Source organism: Struthio camelus, chromosome 2 (assembly GCF_040807025.1).
Source record: "Struthio camelus isolate bStrCam1 chromosome 2, bStrCam1.hap1, whole genome shotgun sequence".
In the NCBI taxonomy this organism is placed as follows: Eukaryota; Metazoa; Chordata; class Aves; order Struthioniformes; family Struthionidae; genus Struthio; species Struthio camelus.
The window spans coordinates 31,835,034-31,851,840 of record NC_090943.1 but is presented as its reverse complement, the minus strand read 5'-3'; the positions used below and the strand labels follow the sequence as shown (position 1 = coordinate 31,851,840).

The window sequence follows — 16,807 nt, the reverse complement described above, 5'->3', positions numbered from 1 at the left end:
TGTTTCATGGGCTTGCGTCTTCTAGTAGCTGAGGTGACTGTGGTGGTCTGAGAATCGTTTGTTACTTACGTCCCTCTGTAAAAAGTTAGTTTACTCTAGCGATCTTCCCTGTGTTTAGAATAGTATGAGATGGTTCTGTCATTCCAGTTTTAACATTCAGGTTTATGTTTGCGAGTCAAATAACAGGATTCACGTTCTTAGCTGTAAATATCGGGGGCTAGGATGTTTTCTTTTTGTTTGCAGTCTCCAGCTATTTGGTCCACCTTGGTGTCGGTTTGCGTTTGTGCCCTTCGCTGTGTCTGTAGCATGACTAACTTTTAGTGGAAGGCTCAGAACTCATTTTTTTTCTTTTTTAGTAATAATCCCCCACCAATTACAGGCCCCAAAAAAGAGCATCTCTATCGACTATGTATTGCCTTAGATTACAAGGGTTACATTTAAGTCATAAAGGTCGCACCTGAGAGCCAAGCGAACATGTGGCTTTTCTTTTGTGCAGAGGATAAGTGATAGAGTTATTGGCCTAATGGCTGAAGTTAAAAGCATTTTGACTTTGAACTTAGGAAGGGCCAGGAATCTGAACTTTGTCTTTTGTGGATGCCTATTGTATTTATCAAACAAATGAAAAAAACACAGGGAGTTACAGTTACTGAACGTGAACTGTATCTCATTCCTTAGATGTAAATTCACTGACTTTGAAATGTCAATAGGCAGTTCCCCCTCTAGCAGGAGCTATTTCATGTGGTAAGGGCTTGTCAGCGTTTTATTGTCATTCCTTTCTTCAGGGTGTAATATTTTGCTTCAAGCTGAAAGCTGAATGTGAAATAGCAACCTCACGGTAAGTTTGCTTTATCAAATGTGGCTGAATTGGCTTCATTTTACACGAGTCAGAGGTCCAGCAAGGCAAGTTTGTCACTTCTTGATCATCCTGCTCAGATTCATTGCTGAGATTAACTTATTTGTATTTAATCAGCTGTTTAGTGGTGCTCATCTGAAACTCTTGGGATGTTTACTTTAAATCGCTCTCATTTACGTGGACTCAAAGTGAGCATTGGCATTAACCTGTAGATGTAATTTCCCCCTATTGCCTCATTTCAATATCTGCGTATTGAGTTACTAAATTGCATCCATACAGCTTGTTTTAAAATTCTCTGAGTAAGAGTAAATGTGTTAGCGTAAAGAAATTTAAAAGCCTGGAAAATTAGCTTCCAACTTCCTTGTGTAACTGGGAGAGATTTACTGCTGAATGGATGGATGTACCTAACTCTTACTGTCAGTAAAGTCAAATAAACACCACAAGGATTTTTTATTCTGTCTTATAATGGACTGCTTGCTCCAGGTCCCCAAACTGTGCACTGGTAGCGTACTAATATACAGGCTGGCACTGTTTTCTGAGAGTACCAAATGGCTTCTTACTTTAAGCTTTCTTCACAAAGGAAAAAAAAAAAAAGGAAAGCTATTTTGGAATGTGGAATTTCAAATAAAATATTCTTATCTGCTAAAGAATAGTTCAGGATGGGAGGGTGAGTCACAATAGCAGAGAGAAGCTCTCAACTGCATGTGCCAAATTATCATATGAATAATATGTGTAGAAATCATTCTGTTGTTTGACCTTCCAGCAAAACTGCTAAAGCCAGTGTAATAGCACTGCACTGCTGATACCAATGACTTTTTCATATGATACAGTACTATATTGGTGGTAGGAGGCTATTGATAGTTTGGTGGAAACATCCTTAAGAATATTTGTGACCTTAATCTCAAGAGAGCAATAAGGCTACTTTGAGTTTAATTTAGATTATAAAATAAAAAACAGCACGTCTGAGTTCTTCAGTAAATATTTTCTCATCGTGCAGTGGCCGAGTGTAAAGAATCAGATGAACGAATGGCTCCTTCTTAAGTAGAAGAAGGGTATTATGAGAGTGCAAAGGACAATTGTGTCTTACTTCTGCAGCTCTTCTGTGGTAGTCAGTATGAAAGTGCAACGTTACAGCATGTGGAAAGAAACAATTTGTATAAATAAGAACTAGATTATCTTAGAGCTTCTTTGCACTGATTGGAAAGAAGTTTTCTGATCCTGACATATATCTTCTTTGCTTTTAAGAGCTCAAACTAAAATGGAGTAGGAAGATCTACACCGAGATTAGATACAATTCTTGAGGGGAAAATTCAGATTCTTCTCAATATAACAAAGATGGAGGCAGCTAAGGAAAAAGTGGCTCCTCATCACTGTCGATCTTACCTTCAGCTTGTTGCACAAATGTGTACCCTTCCAACAATCTTCATTAGAGAGAGAGAGGAGAGAGGCTATGTGAGCTCTGTCCTTCCCGATGCTTTTCCTACACCCCAGAAAGGGAATCAGGGCCATGTCTCTCAAGTAACATAGAGAGGACGGAGCAGAAAACAATGTCCCATAGTGGTCATCTTTTCTGTTTGACTGGCATATTACTCCTAGCTGAGGAAACTTGGATGTGTCATTGTATAAAAGCAGAATCATTTTACCTGTATGGTTCTTCACTTGGTAGCAGTGCTTTCTACTTGGTGTGCTGCATTAGGTTTATGCTGATTGGTTGTCTGGGCCAATTCATTTATCTCTAAGTCAGACTTTTTAAATAAGCTTCTATAAAAATGTAGCCTTGGATAATAGGCAACAAATCATATTTACCTTCTTTTTTGACATAACTTCAGACTGGAAGTAAAAATCTCTTTCTGTATATTAGAAAAAGTATGGGCAAGGCTATGCTGTGATTCAGAGGGATGTCATCTTAAATTAGAATGTACAGATGGATGTACATAATGTGATCAGATGGCATAAATGGAAGAAAAAGGGGGGAAAAACGTTCAAAACAGATGTCTGGCAGCAGTTTTTCACATGAAAAAATGTGTGGAATGACCTTCCAGGCATGATTGTGCTATGGAGACTTAGACTGGGTTGTTCAGGGAAACTAGAAAGCACGCAGGGGCATGTGAGGGGCTGTGTAAGCTTGGAAGTGGGGGGAACCATTAAAATATGCTTATCATCATTTGTTCTTGGACTTATAGAAACATCAGTACTAAATTTACAATGAACTAAGGTATGTGCAACCAATAGTAACACTGTGATAGTCACTACCCTCTCCTTAACAAATCATCAAAGGAGCTTGTGTAGGTAACTTGTTTAATTTTTGCCTTTTGACTTTTTATCTCCTTTTTTATAGGTTTTGTCTGAAGCTGTTGCACAGAGGTTGCTGGGCGGTCTGTTCATGTGGTATTGCTTTAGCATGCAACGCAATCATGTCGTTTGTGGAGACCCTTCTTAGCACTGCAGAATGAACGTCTCCTGTGGCACGAAGGTACGCTTAGTTTCTGTTGCTTAGGCTTTTCTAGAAATGGAAGGACGCTGCATGAAATGCTAGTGTGTATCTCTTCTACTCCCTCTTTGATTGTTTTACTAGGAAAATTTGAAACTTTAAAAATCAGTAGTGGTTAAATTTGCTTAACTCGTAAAACTTACCTGTAGAGTTATAATCTTCAGCATGAAACAGTCTTTACATGTGAACTAAGAAAGCAGAGATGATTGTTATGTGGCTTACGGTAAACTTCACTTTGTCAAAATTAAGTGTGGAATGCTTTAGACAGTTTCAAGTTTTATGTTTTTATACCCGTTATAAGTATGTCTGAGTAAAGAAGACTATCCCTGGACAGTAACAGCTAACTTGCTGTGGTGCACTTAAGTTGCCTCAAGTCAAAAATTAATTTTAAACTGTACAGTTCATAAGTGAATCCGTCTGTGCGAAACTTGACTTTGACTAAAAAAGTAATATAGGTAGTGGGAAAAATCGTTCTTCTGTTCTTCTGCTTCTTATATATACAGTTTGAGGATAAGTCCTACAATGACCAAGGTTAGCAAGATTCATTTCTGACTAAGAGATGAAAGTTACTTTTCTCTAAAACAGCGTGATTTTTGGTCCTTGAGGGCACGACTGGGAGTTTTTAGTGGAGCCAGTATTTTGATAGAGTCAGCAGCCTGACTAAGATAACAGCTTTGTATTGATTTCAGCCAGTGAAAGACTGTTCAGGTAACTTCTACGTACTCTGTTCTAGTGGGTTTATTTTTCCACTGTGTGTGACAGATATGACCTCACAAGAACTTAGACACCTGGTTTTCATAAGTTAAAGGCTGTAACAAGTTATTAGGTGTAACAAGAATTATTAAAGTTCTATGAAAATTACAGCAATTATGGGACAAAAAGTCCCTTGGAAGGGAGGTATGACTAGATTCTCCACAGCCCCTGAAAACAAACAAACAAAACCACTCTCAAGCATACTTAACACTGTTTTTATATAAACTATATGGAACATGCAGTGCATGTCATGGCATATCTGTTGCATTGCTGGCAGTTGGTTGTCCTAAGAGACAGATGTGCCATCATTCAAAATTTATACCAGTAAAACCCATAGTATATTCCCAACGTTAAAATATCTGTTCATCATCCTACATACCTTATACATTTTGCATGTTGTTATGAATATTATAAAACTTTACCACTTTCCATTTTACTTTACTTTATTTTGGAAATAAGCAATAAAAGCTTTAGGTAAAGCATTAATGATAATGATTGCATGGGAGTGATTGAAGATGAAGTAAAACCAGAATGTTCAGCTATTATCATGAGAAAAGGAGGAGAGTGGTAGTTCTTTTGATTGCTATATTGTATAAAAAATAATTGGTTCATTATCATAATTATATTCTTGTTCCTGATATCAAGGTCAAACTAAATAATAATAACAGCATAGGGATGTCAGTACACAGGTTCTGGTAGGTATTAATTGAGGAAATAACAGTTTCTAATACGTTTGGTGGTGCTGAAAAGAGACAGGTGAATATCAAACCCAGAGGACCTTCCCTGTGATTCATATTCTTTACCATCTGTGTTGGGAATTCTAATTCAGCCATGGGCTGAGAGAGGACAGAATGTTGCATCTAGTTCTGCTTCTCCATTTCACTTTGAAAATGCTGTTTTCAAGATAATGTTACAGTGGTATGTATATAGATTTAAATTTATTTTTAAAATTTCGCTCTTTACCAGAGAAACATTATGCTCTGAATTCAAATTCCTGTAAACATTTACATCTTGAAACCCTGAATGCTGTCTTATTTATTATCGTTCTAGCAAAATTTCCTTGATCTCTGGAAAGTCTTAATAGTTGAGCAAATCTAGTTTTGGCTGTGCGTCCCCTCCCCCCCCCCCCCATCCCAACTATCTTTAGTGACAAGAGCAGTCATTTATTTTGACCTGTTCAGCAATTTAAAATAGTATATTTTGAAACATTTAACTTCCTGCCAGTAGAACAATGAGAGTACAAAATGAACTTGCCATTGGTTCAAAACTCAATAGCCACTTAACTGAATGGGATTAATGGATGTTCAAAGGCATTTTGAGTAGTCTGTAATTTCAACTCAAATTACTAACAGAGAAGACGCGTTGATAAACGTGTTACCAGAACTGTGTTGAATGAAGTAGTATTGTTGTTTTACCGAATCCCAGGCAATGTTGACAACTTGTGATAGGAAAAAACCAAAACGTTACCTGCTGAATAAACATGAGATATTTGATTTGTTTTTTATGCCAAACTTTTGTTGTGATAGTTAGGTAATATTCCTTCCTAGGTTCTGCAGTAACTCATTTTGCTTTATCTAAGGAAAATTTATACACTGCTAAGTATAATTTTTTGGAAATAATTTTGAAATAACAGTAAGGTTACAAAATCAAGCAGTCAGAGTGTGCACCTTTAATTATATTCTAAAAGCAATGAGTTTTTTTTTTTCCTTAATATTACTGTCAAAATTGGCTTATCTATTTTAGCTGAAACTTCCTGAAAATGTCAGCTTGATGGGCATATGGAGCTTGAAAACATCAGCTGAACATTTGGCAAATGTAAAACGGCGTATAAAAATATTATAATGGGAACAGTTGGTAACGGTATTTGAACAAGATGAATTTCTAGATGGTTCACTGAAGCGTATCTGCCTTCAGATCATATTTTAGGTAGAAGAGAGCATAACTGAAGAGGTGTGGTGGGCACCTGTGTGTGTTTCATGTCTTGCTCCGCTTGCAGTTCTTTTTCGAGTGATACAACAGCTGAGTGGTGGCAGGTTTTTGGCTGTGTGAACTAAGGGTGTGTGAGTGTCACTAAATACTGTCATCTCATCCCTGAAAGGATGAAGAGCTGTTTGTGGGAGGCGAAGGTTTGTGGAAGGATGTGGGGATTTTGTGGTGTTTTTTATTTTGTTACAAATTGGACAAGTTTTACTGTGGATGTAGCATGTACAGTTTCCCTATGGTATGAACAATGTCATTTTTTCATTATGGTGCAGAGCACAATGTTTGAAATAGAGTATGAACAGTAACAGATTTATGAAACAGGTTGAATCAGGTTACATTAAATACTTGGTCTTTAACACTGTGATTTATTTTTTGTTTGTTTGTTTTTCATCCTCTGGGTGGGTGGTGTTATGTAAATCGAAGGAAAAGAAATGATCTCTCAGAGTGCCTAAACAATAGCTTAGAAATGACTGATGTAGCTGGATATATCTGTTAATACATATGTGTCAGTGCTTAGTTAAAATTATATAACTTAAAAAACCCAACCCCCCCCCACCCCCCCAAAAAAAAACCCAAAAACTAATTTCTGTTTTGAACTGATGAAAAGACAGCGTTTGGGTTCCAGCTGGTAATTAACCCCTACCACCTCCTCCCCAGGCTGGGATCTTCTGACAGGATATTTATTATAGAAGGAGGACTTAATCTGTCTTTTATCATCTTTAATTGCTCCTAAAATTGAATGTCCTGTTTTATATTTATCTATCTATCTATATCTCTCCACTGTGGTCGTAGTGGCTCTGTCCTCCATGTCAAGAAGACAGCACTACTGAGTCACATCTGCAGATCTGCCATGATTAGAATTAGACCTTGAAGTTTAGAATGAAAAAAGAATTTTATTTAAAGGTTGTAGGATTTTGGGGGAAGGAGGGGGAAGAAAAGGGTGTTTTGTTGGGGGGGGGGGGAGTTGGTTATGTTGTTTTATTTTGTTTTTTGTTTTTATTCTTCCCCCCGCCCCCAATAATTTTCCTTATTTATTCATGATGAGCCTGTGACAGTTGGCACTGCCCTCTCCCAGACTGGAGTAGCATGACTGTTGGCAGAGGGCTGCATCAACTCTTACTATAAATAACTGTGTATTGCCTGCCTAGCAGCTTGCTCTCCAGCTTCCCAGTGAAGGACAGTATCTTTTATCCACCCGTTGATCTGTGTAGTCTGTCACTGGCCTTCTCCCATCAGGTCTGTACCTTCATGTTGCTGACAGTAATCTCTCCTTTGCTGCTGGCTGATGGGCTTCTGGGCCGGAGAGCTCTGACTGTGGGGAACTGGGAGCTCTCCCAGCTTCCTATGCCACAGACCATTTCTCAGTAGCTAGGAGGAAGACTCGTATAGTGATCTGTGGACAACTCTGAAACACTTAATGGATGGCAAGGCTATCAAATATTTGAAAGTAAAGCAGGAGGAATGTTCCTTGTTGCTCTGAATAAGCATCAAGCAACTAGAATTTGCACTAAGTGTTCAGATTCTCATCTCAGTCTCAGCTACCGTGAGATCTAGCTGCCTCCTTTCAAGAGCTCAGGAACCGTAACTTAAATTGTAATATGGCTGTGCTTATAAAAATGTCAATATTTGCCACCCCGTATTGATGACAATTTTTAGTTCTTTCAAAAAGTTCCCTAATTAACCACTAGCATGTATCTGTTTCTGGAAATGAAACATTTAATTCCCATAAAGAAAGGAAGAAATAGTTCACTGTCACAGAATCACAGAATCGTTTAGGTTGGATGGGACCTCTGGAGATCATCTAGTCCAACCTCCCTGCTCAAGCAGGGTCACCTAGAGCATATTGCCCAGGATCACATCCAGACGGGTTTTGAAAATCTCCAGGGAGGGAGACTCCACCACCTCTCTGGGCAGCCTGTTCCAATGCTCTGTCACCCTCACAGTGAAGAAGGTTTTTTCTCAGGTTCAGATGGAACTTCCTGTGGTTCAGTTTCTGCCCGTTGCCTCTTGTCCTGTGGCTGGGCACCACGGAGAAGAGGCTGGCCTCATCCTCTTGACACTCCCCCTTCAGATACTTGTACACGTTGATGAGATCCCCTCTCAATCTTCTCTTCTCCAGGCTGAACAGGCCCAGCTCTTGCAGTCTTTCTTCATAGGAGAGGTGCTCCAGTCCCCTCAGCATCTTTGTAGCCCTCCGCTGGGCTCTCTCCAGGAGTGCCATGTCTCTCTTGTACTGGGGAGCCCAGAACTGGACACAGGACTCCAGGTGAGGCCTCCCCAGGGCTGAGGAGAGGGGCAGGATCACCTCCCTCCGCCTGCTGGCAACACTCTGCCTAATGCACCCCAGGACACCATTGGCCTTCTTGGCCACAAGGGCACACTGCTGGCTCATGGTTAACTTGTCCACCAGCACTCCCAGGTCCTTCTCTGCAGAGCTACTTTCCAGCAGGTCAGCCCCCAGCCTGTCCTGGTGCATGGGGTTTTTCCTCCCCAGGTGCAGGACCCTACACTTGCCTTTGTTGAACTGCATGAGGTTCCTCTCCGCCCAGCTCTCCAGCCTGTCCAGGTCCCTCTGAATGGCAGCACAGTCTTCTGGTGTGTTAGCCTCTCCCCCCAGTTTAGTATCATCAGCAAGCTGGCTGAGGGTGCACTCTGTCCCTTCCTCCAGGTCATTGATGAATATATTGAACAAGACTGGACCCAGGACTGACCCCTGGGGGACACCACTAGCCACAGGCCTCCAAGTAGACTCTGTGCCATTTATCACAACCCTCTGAGCTCGGCCATCCAGCCAGTTCTCAGTCCACCTCACTGTCCACTCATCTAAGCCACGCTTCCTGAGCTTACCTAGGAGGATGTGACGGGAGACAGTGTCAAAAGCCTTGCTGAAGTCCAGGTAGACAACATCCACTGCTCTGCCCTCATCTACCCAGCCAGTCATTCTGTCATAGAAGGCTATCAGATTGGTCAAGCATGATTTCCCTTTGGTGAATCCATGCTGACTACTCCTCATCACCTTCTTGTCCTCCACATGCTTAGTGATGACCTCCAGGAGGAGCTGTTCCATCACCTTTCCAGGGCTGGAGGTGAGGCTGACAGGCCTGTAGTTTCCTGGCTCCTCCTTCTTGCCCTTTTGGAAGACTGGCGTGACATGGGCTTTTTTCCGGTCCTCAGGCACCTCTCCTGATCTCCAGGACCTTTCCAAGATGATGGAGAGTGGCCTAGCGATAACATCCGCCAGCTCCCTCAGCACTTGTGGGTGCATCCCATCGGGGCCCATGGATTTATGGATGTCAAGTTTGCCCAAAAGATCTCTAACCTGATCCTCCTCCACCAAGGGAGAGTCTTCCTTTCTCCAGCCTTCCTCTCTTGTCCCCAGGGTCTGGAATTCCTGAGGGCTGGCCTTAGCAGTGAAGACTGAAACAAAGGCAGCATTCAATAACTCTGCCTTCTCTGTATCCTTTGTCACCAGGGCACCCGCCCCATTCAGCAGCGGGCCCACGTTTTCCCTAGTCTTCCTTTTGCTATTGATGTATTTGAAGAAGGCCGCCTTGTTGTCCTTGACATCCCTTGCCAGATTTAATTCCAACTGGGCCTTAGCCTTCCTTGTCGCATCCCTGCACACTCTGACAACGTCCCTGTATTCCTCCCAAGTGGCCTGTCCCCTTTTCCACATTCTGTACACTTCCTTCTTCTGCTGGAGCTTTGCCAGGAGTTCCTTGCTCATCCATGCAGGTCTCCTGCCTGCTTTGCTCGACTTCTTCCTCAGAGGGATGCACCGATCTTGAGCCTGGAGGAGGTGATGCTTGAATATCAACCAGCTTTCTTGGACCCCTCTTCCCTCCAGGGCCCTACCCCATGAGATACCCCTAAGTAGGTCCCTGAAGAGGCCAAAGTCAGCTCTCCTGAAGTCCAGCGCTGCAATCCTACTCATTGCCCTGCTCCCTCCTCGTAGGATCTTGAACTCCACCATCTCATGGTCTCTGTCAACTTGAAAAAAACTGATAGCTGTTTCCAAACCCCTTGATAGTAGTGATTTGGTTATTGAACTAAGGAGCAAAGAAAGGTTAGGCTATAGAAGTTTCATAAGTTCATTTTCTTCTTATTGGTGAGGTATATGTGACAGGCATGTGTCATATGCATGCTATCAAAAGCAGTGCAGCTGTGCTGGATTTTACTTTGTGTGTGTTTTGCATGGGTATGTATAAATAAACTGCTTGTGCTGAGCCACATTTCATTTGTCTTTGCAGTCTTCCTGCATGATAGCAATTCAGTTAGACAGCTCATGAGAAGTGATACTAATAAAAGGTGTTTCAGCAAGGTGTTTTAAACGTTTAAAAGCGTATCTTGTGCATATACTGTGGTCCCATAAAAAGCTCATCTAGAAAACCAGAAGTATTATTAAAGCTGTACAGATACTGCAATGTGTATGCTGATCATATGCTACTCTTACATCACTTAGCTGTTTCACAGTATGCGTGGTGTATTTTGGCACGGAACTTTAAGGATGTTAAATGCTATAAAATATGAGTTGGTACCTGAAATTTGGCACCGACGACAGTACAGACCATTAGTCCATGCTGTGATGCGCTTCTGCTGCTTCTGAAATAGCGATCTTCCTAATTTTTGATAGTTGTCTTAGCTGTGCTGCAAGGTAGAAAACAAACTTAGAGATGGTTGAAAAAGTTCTCAGTTGGAATGATTTTCAGAAGGTTTGTTGCACAAACTTCTTTAAGTCTTAATATTTTCAGAAATCGGGAAAATCAAGACCAAATATTATGTTTCCAGATAACTCAGCAAGATATTTCATTATGTAGAATTTCATGAAAAATATTTTTGAGAATCTTTCTGGGAAGTTGCATCTCCCAGAACTGCAGAGCAGTTGCACTTGGGCAACAGGGTGTCTCACAGGCTGAGCTCCCTGGGGGACTGTCCCATCCACACTGCATAAGCAGTTAACTGAGCTATGTGAAATTCAGTTTAGGCAAGTTAATAAAGAAAAATAGGACTGTGTAATAGTAGTTCACTCCTTTTTGAGGTATACTTCTCTCTGTAGCCAATGAGTGGAGTCCTAAACTACAGCTTCTGCCAGGCAAAGGGAAATCACTCAAACTTGAGACCTGAGCAAAATTTAGGGAGGCGCTACAAGGAAGTTGTTTCATTTTCAACATAAACATTGAACAAGAAATGTTCTGACCATTTCAGATTAGATTTTATTTATCCTATTTTGGATAAAACCCAAAGGGTGTTTAATATTCCTCTTTACTAGTTTGAATTTTGCCTAACTAAGCAGAATGCTGGTTATAGAGGTGGAATCTTTATTAGGAGTAGTTTTAATAACTTGAGTATATTTCATGATAGTAATGCATGTGGGTTTTTGCTTTCAGTTATGCTGTACTAGATCAAAAAATGCATTTTTTGTTTCTTCTTAAAGGATAGGACTGTTCATATAAGCTCAAATAATTAATGGTGGTGTATATATTTGCTCCTTTACTTGTTTTATCAAATCAGGCATCTTCAGTGTGTTTTCTTGTGCTTGAAAGTGGAAAGTCTTAATGGGAATGGCAGAAAAACTCTGGTATTTGGTTGTTCCTATTAAATACAAGGAAGTTTTATAATGAGATTTTCATGGGTAATAGAATTACATAAATAGGACATAGTTACAAAAATAGGACTCTGGAACAAGGGAGTAGGCAAAATCTATGCTTCTTTCACCTGTATGCTTAAGAAATCGGTTTTCTAATGCATGATAACCTATACCATAAGGGAAGTAGGCTCTATACAACTGGTATATTAGTGGTTCAGCAACCAGCAACTTGTCAGTAATAATAAATAATGATGAATAAATTGATACTCCTGATTACTGTGTCTTCTTGCTCTTTATTATATGCACGCTATTTAGAAAACATGCCCTCATGCTGATGTGATAAGTGATTTAACTATTTTTCCTATGTTTTATTGGATGTACTGTAAGCTATCCAGGTTGACTGACAGTAAAAGGGCTGGGAACTCAGGAGTTTTTTCCAGGAATGTGTCATGATTTGCAAACTTTTAAAATAATTAATTGAAATCTTCATCTTCCTTTTCATGGAAATATGCCTGAATTAGTTAACAATGTAGAACATGATAAAATAAATTGATAACTTATTTCTTACATAGAAAGTTTAGATCAAGAATAATTCCTGATTCATTAAATTTGCAGCACTTTTTATGTTTTGAATAACATTTTCAGATACAAAGTGGCTTCTCAGAAATATCATAAAACCAGAAAAGCTTAAGGGCAAATTGTGCCATTAGTGACTGATGATACTTCTATCTGGCAGTTCAGTCAGCTTGAATAGTAGAAGGTTTTTATGTGATTTATTACCTTACAATGCTGAAATAGTATCTACTAATAAAAATGTTTCCATTAAGAAAGAAAGTGAACTTACTAAATTGAGAAGATAATGTTTTATTAATTTTTCTTCTTGATTTTATATTCTTGTGCCCTACAGCTCTAGTGCAGCTGCTCGAAGTGCAAATGCAAATACTAACTTGCTTAATAGGGTAATTAAAGACAGTGAAGGCAAACTAGAAAAGTTATATAGGGGATACTTACTAAGTGTTAAAACATAATCAGGGCATACCAAATGATATACCAAGCTGTGGATTTGTCTCTTGAGGATGGAAAGCCATTGCATACCACTTCTCAGATAGATCTTTCCTGAAAAATGCGTGTGGAAAAATAGCTCTTCTTTATTTCTATAGATTTCTGGATTCATTCTGTTCATTTTACATTTTGTTATTTTTTAATTTGACTTTTTTCCCCCATTATTAATCTAGCTTTCCTGCATAGTTAAAAAAACAATGTATTGAAATCCTGCATAGCAGCTACATTATCAGGAAGATTGTTAAGAAAATACATTCTTCAGGCAAACTGTTTTGTCTTCAAGTTATATCTGCCGTTGCTGTATATGGCTTTGTCTAGGGCGTACTTGAATGTAACTGAGGACAGAATCCAAGGATATATTGCCTTATAGAGTTTTTTTCTGCCCTTCCCCACTCAAAACTGTTTAACATGTCCAGAAATCTGGAGTTAGGTAGTTTAGGGATTTTAGGCTGCTTTTAGCTTGCTGATACAGTATGTGGTATGCACCTGAAAGGAGATTCCCTACGTTTTGTAAGAGTGGAGCATAAGTCAGCTTTGCCGCAAAGGGAAACATACATGCAACCGCAACCTCATTCATATTTTAAATAAATTAAAGAGAAGTTTGGAGAAAACTTACATTGTTTAAGCATTTCAACAGTGTTTAATCATTATTTAAAATTTTATTTTAGTGATAAAGTGATAGATTGTGGTACTGGAGGTTTTGGAAGGGGTGTTTTAATGGCATATGAGCTTTTGTCTTTTAACAGATTATACTTGGTCATTTTAGGTAGGATTCAGCTTATTTCAGTCCCAAACTACCCATGCAAGTATCACTCAGTCTTTCTCCTCCTTTCAGAATCAATCCTATTTCTTTTCTGGTCCCTCACTTAGCATTCAGTCTAAACTTCTCCTCCCTGCTATACATCCTTAGGAAGATGGCCTGGAGAACACAGGGGAGGCTGCTCCATGTGTGCCTTGCGGTGAGGCTAGTAGTTGCCAGGAATGTCCATGCCTGACTGTTGTAGCAATGCTTCTCCTTCTGGCAGGACAGCACCGGCATAATTAATCTGACACAAAGGGTGGAGCATAATTGGTGTAGTGAAGTCTTTAATCAGTACTGTCCAATTACTGTCTTTACTGGGAGTTGCATAACTTGCAATTTTTAAACCTTTATTATATTTCCAAGTGTTCTTTTCTCTTTTGAGAAGGTCAAGAGGTATTTCTGTGATGCGAGACAAGCTGTACTTGCTAAACTTCAAGTTCTGTCTTGACAGAATCTCATGCAAGTCCTTCTCAGTGAATTAGTTGCCTTTTTTTTTTTTTTGAAATATCCCACTTCTTGTTCCAAAAAAGTGAATCCAGGCAAAGCAACTTCAAAATCTTAACCTCAAGAGAGAATCTGAGAAATATGCTTGGTTGTAAAATAGACAAATTAAATTAGCAAAACCTGGTAGAATTATAACCAAATAAATACAATCTTTGAATGGAAATAAAATAGCTAAATAATATCAAGCATAGGCATTACTCTCATAAACTATATGTGTAAGGCTAAAAGTTAAATTGCAAAGCCTATTGTTTAGATCGCAGAAACTTTTCAAAAGCCATCTTTTTATTTTTATGGAATCTGCACCTATTTTATTTTTTAACTCCAGAGAAAAAATAGGAATTTTGGAAAAACAGGATTGTATTGGGCAGAGGTGGGACTCCTGCATTATATTTCTTTGGTGCTTGCATTTACTTATTTTTGCTCATCTAAGGATGAGCCAAACACAGGGTTTTTCCACTGTGAATACTGTGGCTGCGATTCTGAGTAGGGGGAGAACAGGAAAGTGGATAAAGCTCGGTCTGTTAGTCCTATCCAAAGGGACCTTGCTCGACTTTGCAAATCCTTACTTGTCTGTGAAACGGAAAAGAGATGTTTGGTATTAGAGAAGGAGGGTGATGTCATGGCTACTGATAAAGACTGGATAGGACATTTAAATGTTGCTGATAGGGTGTGGAAAAACATATTTAGCTTTCTTGCTTCTAAACCAGTGAGCCCTCCATGAGGCAAAAGTGCATCCTCATAGATGGAGGCTAGCACAAGCAAGAGTTTATTTTGTACTCCACCTACCCAAATCTCTACATTTAGGTGTCATACTGGTACTATATAAGAAGTTCAAGACACAGGTACTGGAAACTATTGCATGTTAATAGTCAAACTTTTGTGCATATTTCACAGTCTGAAGAAGTGTTTGACTGAAAGGGATGCTTGTGAAAAGCAAAAAAGCAGGAAATAGACTGGTTTACGATTGGAAGTGTTAAAGAATCTTTCTTACCTTTACTTCATATAAATTGATTATGAAGATGTTCATTGTTTCCTTCTCATAGACGGAAGGGGCATGCTTCAAATGAGAAAGCTAGAGAATGTGGGCTTAATCTAATTTAGGTATCTGTAGCTGAGAAGGTCACATAACATCTTTTCTACAGTCAAATAAGAGCACTTTGCTATTTTATGAAAGGATTCATCTGGCTTATTTTAGATACAATTCATCTTTTCTGGAAGCATGTATCTTATTGACAAGATCTTTATTGACTGTAATGAAGTATAGCTGAAATGCAGATAACAACAATGGAGTCTGATGAATCCTATTCAAGATATGTACCTGAGGACTCCCACGGGCAGTGAAATATTGTACATTTCCATCAAAATGCATGTACTTGATGAAACAGTTGCAAGAAAATTTAGGCATTCTTCCCAGCATAGCAGTATGAAAGTTCAAGTGCTTCATTAATTAAAAAAAAAAAAAAAATCCAGATGCATTGTATAGAAGACTGATTTACGCTGAAAATACTGTTTATCTTTGAACTCTCAGATGGCTGGTCAGACTGGCTTGTTGTATAACTTTTCCTTTGTTTCAGAATACTTTGTGCAGATATGGTTGAACAGATACATGCAAGAAAGGTTTCTTTCAGACAAAAGCTCAGCAGACTTCTCCAGCTGTTCCCTACCCTGGATACAATGAATACAGGCTTGGGAACTGACCTCGGCTCTTATAAATAGCAGTAACCTTTAGTTGGTGTTTTGGAGCTAGGGGAGAAAAGTTCTGATGAATGATTCCCATCCATTTTCCTAGACTATTTTCCTTTAAGGATGCTGAAAACTATTCTCAAATTTACTTTTTATTTCTTTCACATACCTTTGTTAACTAATGTTGAGACTTACTATGTACTTTACAGGGATATTTTAACAGGAAGTATGAGTATTTTTTAAATGGTTGCCGATGATACCTAAATTAGATTAAGCCCACGTTCTCTAGCTTTCTCATTTGAAGCATGCCCCTTCCCTCTATGAGAAGGAAACAATGAACATCTGCAAATGAGACATATTGTTCATTTTACCTGTGTTGTTAAAGTTCCTTGACAAACTAGATAACTTCTGAAAACATTTTCCTGTTTGCTTTTTGACCTTGAGCATAGCTTGGATATTGACATTTGGAGAATTTATATTTTTATAGAAATATTGATGCCTTTTGTAAGGCTTGAAGAGTTAATGACATGTATTCAATATATTGAAATAACAGAGATTTAGTGACTTAATGAAAATATGCAGTGCAATTCTGGTATTTGCTGAAAGCATTGTATTTTTACATCAGCTGGGCAGTAGGCTTCTCTGTCTTTAAAGCAATGTTAGTTGACGATCTTATTTTGAATTTAAGTGAAAGGATGATAATTTACAATATTTTTGTCTCTGGCTGGTGAGAATGAAAGAACTTTAACCCCGAGTGCACTAAGTGAATTAGTGATCTTACCTCTGTAGCCTTTATAGTACCCATTTCAACACTGCAGAGCTAATTTGGTATTGCGTGAGATGTAACACTGATTTTTAAGTTTTCAGATACGTTATTAGTGTTGTGTCAGAGAATAAAGGAAACTTTTTCAGTGCTGTGTCACGGTATGAATTTTAAGTCGCGGGTCCTAATAGAAGTCGTGGGAATTCTGTTTCAGAAACTAACTAGCATTGATAGCGCTTGTAGTTACTGAATCAGTTCATATTTATATTCAGAACAGTCAGCATGTTTTCATGTTTTCCTTATTCCTTTTTTTTTTTTTTTTTTTA

General features: G+C 39.0%; 1 protein-coding gene across 5 annotated transcripts in view; it reads left to right on the top strand.

The window, feature by feature from the left end:
* THSD7A (thrombospondin type 1 domain containing 7A) overlaps positions 1–16,807 on the top strand; it is a 287,638-nt gene that overhangs the window by 42,004 nt on the left and 228,827 nt on the right. For all 5 annotated transcript variants that reach the window (XM_068934979.1, XM_068934981.1, XM_068934982.1 and 2 more), the window contains exon 2: positions 3,192–3,326. The gene's annotated coding sequence lies outside the window, so the exon portion shown is untranslated. The remainder of the gene's footprint in view (positions 1–3,191; positions 3,327–16,807) is intronic.